This window comes from Salminus brasiliensis, chromosome 16 (genome assembly GCF_030463535.1).
Source record: "Salminus brasiliensis chromosome 16, fSalBra1.hap2, whole genome shotgun sequence".
NCBI lineage: Eukaryota > Metazoa > Chordata > Actinopteri > Characiformes > Bryconidae > Salminus > Salminus brasiliensis.
The window spans coordinates 14,521,675-14,530,702 of NC_132893.1; positions in this window are offsets into that span (position 1 = coordinate 14,521,675).

Sequence of the window (9,028 nt, forward strand, 5' to 3'; positions counted from 1 at the left end):
CCTTTAGTGTTTTCTGCTCACCGTGAAATGACTCCCACCATACCTCATGGACTCCCTTCCCCCAACTACCCCCCCCCCCCTCCCCAACCCCCACCCTCATCTAATGTTGCTGCGCTTCTCCTAACTTGTGTTTTCCCTCCTTTCTTTTCTTTTCTTCTATCTCTCTCTCTCTCTCTCTACCTACCAACCATATATTGAGATGCCTAGTTCCAACCGATCAATCCTGGTACCACCACTTCTCTCCACTACCCTGCTGCCTGCTGTCCTGCTCTGGGGTTTTGCATGGATTCATCCTCATCTCACTGAATGACCATGCATACCTGCCTGGACTTTAACATATCACCCACCTTCATCTTTTATGGCTTAACAGCAAATTTCCATATTCTCTTAATTCAATTATTGTGCTATCTGATGTCGACCAGAGGAGGATGGGCTCCCCATCTCATGTTTTTTTTCCAGGTCTCTGTAAAGCTGCTTTGTGACATTTGTTGTAAAGTGCTGTATAAATAAACTTAAATTGAATTGATCTTTAATGATTTATTTCCTTTTAACAATTGTTCATATTTGTACACTATCTTACTTTTTTTTATTATTATTATTATTATTGAAACTTCAAGCATATATAACCAAGTTATGATGCCAACTGCTTTAGAGAAGCTAGGGCTGTTTAAGCTTGGATTTCATAAATACTCTTCTATATTCTGAAAGCAATGTATGAAGTCTTTAATCCCTTATTTTCTACTTATATATGTTTAACATTTGCTGCTGTTGTGTTCTAGTGGTTTGAGTTGGTCTCTTTGTAGTATGCCAGGCCATTTATAGCCATAAAAATATTAAACCTGAACTGGTCACTAATGCTGACAGAGGTTTCTGATGGGATTTTCACAACAGGCATCTCACTCAGACTAAAAGCCAGAGCATGTCACAGTATGGTAATTGACAATTGGTTGCATAACAGTTACGAATGACTTCATATTAATCAATTCACTAAAGGGGTGAATACTACATATTAATTAATTCACTAAGGGAGTGAATACTACATATTAATTAATTCACTGAACACAAATTTACATACGCCTTTATGGTAAAGTTATCTTTACCTCTTATGTATTTGTTTATTTTTTCTGTAATCTTCTCTTGAACTGAATTTAGAGCATATATTCACCTATGATTTTGGCTAAAATCTAAACTAAGCCTGGATGTAATTTAGTCCTCAAAAAGGGGGAAAAGACAAACAGAAGAATTGATCAATATGTAGAATTCACTCTCTGTATGTTTAAATGCACTGGAACTAAAGAAAAACGCTCTAGCTCGTCGCTGTTGCCTAGACTTTGCAAAGGCTCAAGGGAGGGTGCAGGCAGATTGCCTCTCCAAGGCTGCCTCTCCAAAGTGAGGAGAGGGTTCCAGACACCAGGTGATGAGACCTAATAAGCTGCCTTTGTCTTTGATTTAGGAGAGTTTGTTTGAATCTGAAATTGTGTCGAACCAAAAGGAACTAAGTATGAAACTAAATAATGAATGGAGGGTCTCACCTAACTCTACTTGACCGACTGTATAAAATGTGAAGAAAAAGAGAAACAAAACATGTCAGTCCACCTTTCAAATATCTCTTGCAATACATTAGAAAAGTATACAATAAATACAATAAAAAATATGCCAAATATTTTATAGGTTAAACAATATTTCACTGATACATGTAAGAATTATCACAAAATATATTATGGTAAGAAAAGAAAAGAAGAAATTATAAATTGTCCAGACTGACGTGTTATCCACCTTTATGCTTTCTGCCTCAGCTAACTTACTTTAGCCAGTCACTTCACTGTAAAGCTAAAAACAATGATATTATGAGCAAAACTAAGGTGATTTCTAAACAAACTTTAGACAATATTGAAGTACAAGTTAGATTTAACCCATTAAGATTACATACAGATAATCTTACTTACATAAATATAATCTTACTTACATAAATATAATCTTAAATCAAATCTGTTCAAATCTCCATTAGTGAGGCATTTTCACAGCTCGTCATGCAGGGAAGGCAGGTGAAGATTTTCCACCGGGGCCGCTGTTACACTCAGCTAGCTCTGTGTGTAAAATCCTTAACGTTACATCTCACTAAAATGGTGGAGGGATACATGCTGCAGGGTGTTGTGCTGCAAAAAATAGTCCCGAAAGAAAATTGTACTGTTCTCAGATCAGACACTTTTTCCCCATCATCATCATCTCTCCATATAAAACGCAGAAGACACGTGTAGCTTCTCTGGTAGGTTTGGATAGGAAATAAAATGGCTATATCTGAGTTGTAGTCATGGCGACCGACGTCTGGTTCCATTCAAGATCACTGCAAAGAAATCAGAGTGGGTCCATTTTTCTACAGTGAAGCACAATTTCACTGCAGTGACCCTGTCTGACCTGTCCAGCTCTCTGAATCACTGCTGAATCTGAATGTCCTGAACAGCAGATTCTCTATAATAAAGATCTGATGGGTTTGATCTTCTCTTACTCCTCACTCTGGTCTTCACTCTGTAACCAGGTTTGTTTCTGAGAGAACCACAAAGGTTTCTGTGAGATTTTAAGCTTTTATTTTTTAGAGAGGTGAGTTCAGGCTCCTGTAGGGGGCGCTATTAAACCCACACAGTAAAGCATCACAGTGCAGAATCACACACACACACACACTCTCTCTCTCTCTCTCTCTCTCTCTCTCTCAATGTGAGATTTTAGCTTTTACGATTCCTTTAAGACTAAATAGACAAATAAATAAATAATTCTCTCAGCTCTTCTGTTTCACTAAACCAGCTGACCCCAGCCTGCACTGGTCTTACTGGGAGGTCTGTACTGGTTTAGAGGCAGAGCTGCTGGTAAGGGAAAGTCCAGTCAGCAGTGAACTCCTGGCACTGATCCCAGTGCAGCTGCGTCGGTGGACCTGGGTCGGAACCCTCCTTTATGACATCATCCGTGACGTCACAGCGAGGCCCAGTGCAGTGTGCCATTCTCTCCAGCAGGTCAGGGTCAGTAGGTGTCCTCCTGCTGACCTCCTGCAGGACCTTAAATAGTTCTCCGTTTAGAGGAACTTCCAGTCGCTGTTGGAACCAGTATGTTAGAGTGGGAGAACACTGAAGAACGTAGCAGCAAAACCCAACGGAGGCGTCAGCTCTGTGAGTCCAAACCTGTTTCCAGTGGAGTTGAACTCTCCCTCACTCATCTCTCCTCTCATTTCTTCTTCTAGATGTTTTTATTAGGTAATCTAATGTACCCTGTTAGGATCCAGAATGTGATCCACTGTGTGTGTGCCTGTCTGTCACTGAAAGAGTCTAATAATGTCATTGATCATCAGAACAGAGAGCAGACATTAACATTAGTTCACCCTAATCCAGTTGATCCCATTTAAAAAGGAGAGGTCCTGTTAAAAAAACAAAACATAATTTTTTATGATGTGATCTTTCCTCTGAGCTCCACTTAGTCTGTGTTTCTAAACCAGAATTTATCAGAATTCTTTTCTACACCAACCTTTCTTCATCCTTTACACTTACTAAACTTGCTAAATAAATGAGCTCTAATCTGATTGTCTGATCCTAATAACATGGGCGGGACTAAAATACTATAGACAGAATAGGCAGAGATAAACTTCTGCAAACTGAAGGGGTTGGGCTGATGTAAGATGAATGCTGCTGTAGACATTGTCCTTTATTTCTTTTAGAAATAAAAGAAAGAAGACAAATATAAGGGACAAAGAAGAAAAAGACAAATAAGATGAGAAGAAATAGAGGACGAAAACAAAGAAGATGAACAAGAACAGTAAGAATAAAAATACAAAGACGATGACAAAGAAGAGAAATACAAAGAAAACTAACACAAAGATGAAAACGATAAAGACAAAAGATAAAAAAGACAAACAGAAAATACAAAGAAGAAAAAGATGAAGATGAAGACCAAGAAAAAGAAGAACAAAAAGAAAAAGACAAAGAAAAGACAGAAGAAAAAGAAGAAAAGGACAAAGATAAAAAAGACAAAGACAAAGAAGAAAAAGGAAACAAAGGAAAAGACAAAAAACACAAAGAAAATACAAATAAGAAAAAGGCAAACATGACAAACACAAAGAAGAGAAATACAAAGAAAACAAAAACAAACTAGAAAGACAAAGAAGACAAAGACGACAGACACAGAACACAAAGAAAAGAAAAAAACAAAAGAAAAGAAGACACAGCAAAGACAAACACAAAAAAGAAGACAAAGAAAAGAGGAAAAAACAACGAAAAGACAACGAGGACAAAAAAAAAGAAAAGAAAAGGAACAAAAACAAAGGAAAAGAAGAAGACAAAGAAAATACAAAGAAGAAAAAGACAAACAAGACAAAGACGAAGAAGAGAAATACAAAGAAAATGAAGACAAAGAAGAAAAAGACAAAGAAAAGGAGATAAAAACAAAGATAAATCAGACAAATAAAAATACAAAATACAAAGAAGAAAAAGATAAAGAAGACAAAAAAAGCCAAATAAAAGACAAAAGACAAAGACTATGAAAAGAAAAAAAGAAAAATAAGATAATTACAAAGATAACAAAGAAAAAGACAAAGAAGACAAGAAAAAGATGAAGACAAATAAGAAGACAAAGAAAAAAAAGCAAGAATAAAAAGACAAAGAAATCAAATACAAAGACAAATAATAGAAAAAAAAATTAAAAAGGAACAGAAGATGACAAAGAAAAGAGCAAAAAAGGAAAAACAACAGAGACAAAGTCAACCCCCCCCCCAAAAAAAATGAAGACAATGAAAATACAAAGAAGAAAAAGACAAAGAAGTGAAATACTAAGAAAACATAGAAAAAGAAGAAAAAGACAAAGAAGGACAACGATAAAGATAAAGACAAAGACAAAAGAAGACAAAGTGAAAATACAAAGAAGAAAAGGATAAAGAAGACAAAGACGAAAAAGAAGAAAAATATTAAAGAAGACAAAGAAAAGAGAAGGAAGATGACAAAATCAAAGGAAGTGAAAACAAAAGAGAAAAAGAAAAAAAAGAAGAAAGACAAAGACGAAAAAGAAGACAAAAAAAAACAAATACCAAGAAAAGAAATAAAGAAAAACAAAAGAAAACATGAAGACTAAGAAAACACAAAGAAAAAAAAGACAAAGATAAAAAAAGAAAGACAGAACAAAAAGAAGATGACAAAGAAGACAAAGATGACAGACAAAGAAGAAAAAATAAAGAACACAAAGAACACAAAGAAAAGAAAAAAAATAAAGAAGAGAATGGAAAGAAAAGACAAACAAAAAAGAAGACAAAGAAAAGAGGAAAAACAATGAAAAGACAATGAGGACAAAGAATAAGAAGACAAAGACCAAGACAAGAAAAGGAGCAAAAACAAAGGAAAAGAAGAAGGCAAAGAAAATACAAAGAAGAAAAAGACAAACAAAACAAACATGAAGAAGAGAAATACAAAGAAAATCAAGACAAAGAAGAAAAAGACAAAGAAAAAGATAAAGACAAAAGATAAAAAAGACAAATAAAATGAAACATACAAAATACAAAGAAGAAAAAGATTAAGAAGACAAAAAGCCAAAGAAAAGACAAAGATGAAGACCACAAAAGAAAAGAGAAGAATAAAAGGAAACGAAGAAGACAACAAAAAGACAAAAAGACAAAGACCACGAAAAGAAAAAACAAGAAAAAGAAGACAAAAAAAGACAAAGAAGAAAAAGACAAAGGAGAAAAGGATAAAGACAAAGATAAAAACAGAAAAAGACAAAGAAGACAAGAAAAAGATGAAGACAAATAAGAAGACAAAGAAAAAAAGCAAGAATAAAAAGACAAAGAAAAGAAAAAAGAAAAACAAAGGAAAGGAAGAAGAAAAAAGAAAAGAGGAAAAAAGGAAAGACAATAGAGACAAAAGTCAAAACCTCAAAAAAGACAAAGAATGAAAATACAAAGAAGAAAAAGACAAACAAGACAAAGACGTCAAATACTAAGAAAAAGAAGAAAAAGAGGAAGATCAAATAAAAAAGATAAAGACAAAAGATAAAAGAAGACAAATAAAATGACAGAAAATACAAAGAAGAAAGGGATAAAGAAGACAAAAAGACAAAGAAGAAAAATATTAAAGAAGATAAAGAAAAGACAAAGAAGGTGGATCAAAGGAAATGAAAACAAAATAGAAAAAGAAAAAAGAAAGAAGAAAGACAAAGATAAAAGAAGACAACTATAAAAACAAAGAGAATAAAGAAGACAAAAAAGACAAATACAAAGAACAGAAAAAAAAGAAAAACCAAAGAAAATATGAAGACTAAGAAAACACTAAGAAGAAAAAGACAAAGATAAAAAACAAAGAAGAAAAAGGAAAGACAGAACAAAAAGAAGAGGACAAAGAAGACAAGTACTACAGACAAAGAAGAAAAAAAAATTGGTAGACAAAGAACACCAAGAAAAGGAAAAAAAAACAAAGAAACAAATAGAAAGAAAAGACAAACACAAAAAAGAAGACAAAGAAAAGAGGAAAAAACAACAAAAAGACAATGAGGACAAAGAATAAGAAGACAAAGACCAAGAAAAGAAAAGGAACAAAAACAAAGGAAAAGAAGAAGGCAAAGAAAATACAAAGAAGAAAAAGACGAACAAGACAAAGACAAAGAAGAGAAATACAAAGAAAATCAAGACAAAGAAGAAAGACAAAGAAAAAAAAGACAAAGAAAAAGACAAAAGATAAAAAAGACAAATAAAATGAAAAATACAAAATACAAAGAAGAAAAAGATAAAGAACACAAAAAACAAAGAAAAGACAAAGATGAAGACCACAAAAGAAAAGAGAAGAAAAAGACAAAGAAAAAAAGAAGAAAAAGACAAAGGAGAAAAAAATAAAGACAAAGATAAAAAAGAAAAACACAAAGAAGACAAGAAAAAGATGAAGACAAACAAGAAGACAAAGAAAAAAGCAAGAAGAAAAAGACAAAGAAATCAAATACAAAAATAAAGAAAAGAAAAGAGAAAGTCAAAACCTCAAAAAAGAAAAAAACAAAAAACAAAAGAAGACAACAAAAATACAAAGAAGAAAAAGACAAAAAAGACAAACACATGAAATACAAAGAAAAAGAAGAAAAAGAAGAAAAAGAGGAAGATCAAAGAAAAACATAAAAATAAAAGATAAAAGAAGACAAATAAAATGACAAATAGAAAATACAAAGAAGAAAAGGATAAAGAAGACAAAAAGACAAAGAAGAAAAAGAAGAAAAATATGAAAGAAGACAAAAAAAGACGAAGATGACAAAAAATCAAAGGAAATGAAAACAAAAGAGAAAAAGAAAGAAAGAAAGAAAGAAAGAAGAACGACAAAGACAAAGACAAAAAAGACCAAGACGACAAAGATAAGAGAAGACAAAAAAGACAAATACCAAGAAAAGAATAAAAGGAAGACAAAAAAAAAATATGAAGACTAAGAAAACACAAAGAAAAAAAAAGACAAAGATAAAAACAAAGCAGAAAAAAGAAAGACAGAACAAAAAGAAGAGAACAAAGAAGACAAAGATAAAAAAGACAAATAAAACAAGACAAAGATAAAATACAAAAAAGAAAAAGATAAAGAAGAAAAAGATAAAGATAACAAAAAAGAAGACAAAGACAAAAAAGACAAAGAAAACACAAAGACAAAGAAGATGAAGAGAAATGCAAAGAAAATGAAGACAAAGAAGACAAAGAAAAGACAAACAAGACCAAGACAAAGACAAAGAACACAGAGGAAATAAATAGAAGACAAAAGGGAAAAAAGAAAAGACAAAGAACACAAAAACAAAAAAGAAACACAAAAAACAGAAGAAAAAGATAAAGAAAACAAAGAAAAAACAAAAAGAAGACAACAAAAAGACAAAGAGGATGAAGACCAAGAAAATCAAATTTAAAAAGGAAAAAAAAGACAAAGAAAGATCAAAAAGAAGACAGACAAAGGAGACAAAGACAAAAAAGAAACACAGAAACCAAGGATGAAAAAGATAAAGAAAACAAAGATAACAGAAGACAAATAAAAACAAATTTAAAAATACATAGAAGAAAAAGATAAAGAAGACAAAAAAGACAAATACCAAGAAAAGAATAAAAAGAAAACAAAAGAAAATATGAATTCTAAGAAAACACAAAGAAAAAAAGACAAAGATAAAAAACAAAAAAGACAAAGAAAACAAAAAGAAAAGCCAAAGACCAAGAAGACAAAGAAAAAAAGACGGAAAGAAAAGATAAAGAAGAATCAGACAAAGATATATAATATACAAATAAAAAACAATAGAAAGATATAATACAAAAAGATAAAGAAGACCAAAAAAAGAAAAAAACTAAGAAAAAGAAGACAAAGAAGACAAATTCCAAGAAAAGAAAGACAAAGAAAAAAGATAAAGAAGAAACAGATAAAGAAGAAAATACAAAGAAGACAAAGATAAAAGAAGACAAATAAAAACAAGGCAAAGATAAAATACCAAGATGAAAAATAAAAAAGAAAAGACAAAGAAGACAGAAAAAGACAAATAAGACAAAGAAGACAAAGAAAGGGAAAAAAGAAGAAAGAAAAAGAATAATGACAAAAAAAGGAAAAAAGAAATATAAGTTATGTATAATCTTTTCCATTTGCCCTCTTTTATCATTCCACTCTGTAGTAAGACCCGACTAAATAACAAAATGATAAGAGAAATAAATGTTAAAACTATAATAAGAATAAATAAGAATAAGAATAGATATTCTAAATGGTTCCTTCTTCACCAGTTCATCTCCTATCACTACTTCCTCATCATCGTCAATGTCAGTCCTGAGTCCAGTCCAAAAATGCAGAAATTGGACCATTTCTACTTATATGCAACAAACCCACTCATAAGGTGTCATATGTATTTCACACAGCTCACTTGATCTGACTCACCATTAACACCAAGACGCTGTTTAATTTCTCATTTTTACCTGAGGATATCCAATCTAGAAGTCCTCACCTGCTCATGACTTCTCTACACAAACACTTGGCAATAGACTGAGCATTCTACCATATAAACATCCTTTGCCAAA